Source organism: Echinops telfairi, unplaced genomic scaffold, assembly GCF_000313985.2.
Source record: "Echinops telfairi isolate 266 unplaced genomic scaffold, ASM31398v2 ScPeMD7_7469;HRSCAF=8507_1, whole genome shotgun sequence".
Classification (NCBI taxonomy): Eukaryota; Metazoa; Chordata; class Mammalia; order Afrosoricida; family Tenrecidae; genus Echinops; species Echinops telfairi.
In genome coordinates, this window is record NW_022111373.1 from 148544787 (window position 1) to 148546569 (window position 1783).

The following is a 1783-nucleotide window of genomic DNA, read 5'->3' on the forward strand; positions in this document are numbered from 1 at the left end:
AGTATTGAAGAGCAAGGATGTTACTTTGAGGACTAAGGTGTGCCTGACCCAGCCCTTGGTATTCTCCATTGTATCACATGCATATGAAAATTGCACTTTGAATAACAAAAATCGTAGAAGAATTATGGTACTGGAGGAGAATATCTAACGTACCATGGACTGCTAAAAGGACAAACAGTTATGTATTGGAAGAAGGAAGGTCAGAGGGCTCCTTAGAGGCAAGGATGGCAGGACTTCATCTTACATACTTTGGACATACTGTCAGGAGAGACCAGTCCCTGGAGAAGGACATCATGTTTGGTAAAGGGGAGGAGTGGCCAGAAAGAGGAAGGCCCTCGGCGAGAGGGACTGGCGCGGTGGCTGCGTCAATGGGCTCAGGCACAGGCACAGTTGGGAGGCTGGCGCAGGAGTGGGCAGTGCTTCGCTCTGCTGTGCACAGGATCAAGATGGGTCAGAACCGGCAGGATGGCCCCTACCAACAACACAAGTCGGCATCAACTTGATCACAGGAAGCTTGGCTTTGGTTTCTAGGGACAAAAAGGATCCCTCGTGATGCCGTGGGCTAAGTTTTGGGCTGTTCACCACACTAAGCTCATCGTTTGAATCCACTAGCCATCCTCAAGAGAAAGAGGCAGCTGTCGGCTTCCATGAAAATGGACAGCCTCCGAGGCTCTATGAAGCAGTTTTCCCTGTCCTGTAGAGTCACGATGAATCAGAATTGATTGACTCAATGGCAGTGGATTATGGGTGGGGGGCGTAGAACATGGAAATCCAGTCTCTGGAGTGGGTAGCCTGTTTCTGAGACCTTGGTGGGGTGGGGGGGCGGAGCAGACACAGATGGTGGAAGGTGGTGCCGGCTACTCCCCCTGCCCCAGAAGGGAGCCTTGTGGTTTGCATTCCAGGCAATGCTGCTGGCTTAATAGGCATGTTCCAGCTGCTGCCCACACTTGAACGTCACAGAACTGGATCAAGCAAGAGAATTCGGGCATCGAAAGTAGTTATTTCTGCTAATCAGCCTCTGCCTTCAGACACAGTTGGTGCGTGGCAGGGGGCCAGGCTGTGACGTCCACTTGGGATTCTGAAGGGAACCAGCCACTAAGCCAACGGCCATGGGCGTTCTCAGCCCTGCTCCGGCAAGCCTAACAGGACAGAGCACCGCTGGGCTGGGTGATCCCTGGAGGACCCCATTCTGAGAAGATGAAGGAAGACTGGGGGTGGCTCCATGGAAGGGCCGTTTGGCTTATTGGAACAAGAGCTGGAGGCCTGCAGCGAGAGGGGCACATTTGGGAAGAGCAGGGCTTAGTGCACACGGCGTGGAAGCAGCTGGTCTGGCACCGAAGCTCCTCGGCAAGACTTGCTGGAATGTTCCCTGTACAGGTGCTGGGGACACGGCCAGCAGTGCCCAAGGCAGACATGGCCCCCTTCCAGAACCCGCAGCCTCGTGGGGAAGTACAGCAGCAAGATCACGGGGTCCTGCAGCTGCAGAGACCCTAGAACCTCTGCGGGGCACGTGAATTGTGCTGGAGAGGAACATTGAAAGGGCCGTGGACTGCGGAAAGGCCGGCCTGGGTGTGAAGCGAGAGGGCCTCGCGCAGAGCTCTGGGCCGAGCTGAGACGGAACCATCTGAACGCCTCTCCTGCAGAGTTGCAGAGGAGAGGAGAAAAGTAGTTTGGGTTTGCGTGAGGTGGTGTGTGTGTGTGTGTGTGTGTGTGTGTGTGTGTGTGTGTCTGCAAACAAGAGTGGCCCAAACTTTGAACCAGGGTTGGTGGTACCATTCTCTCA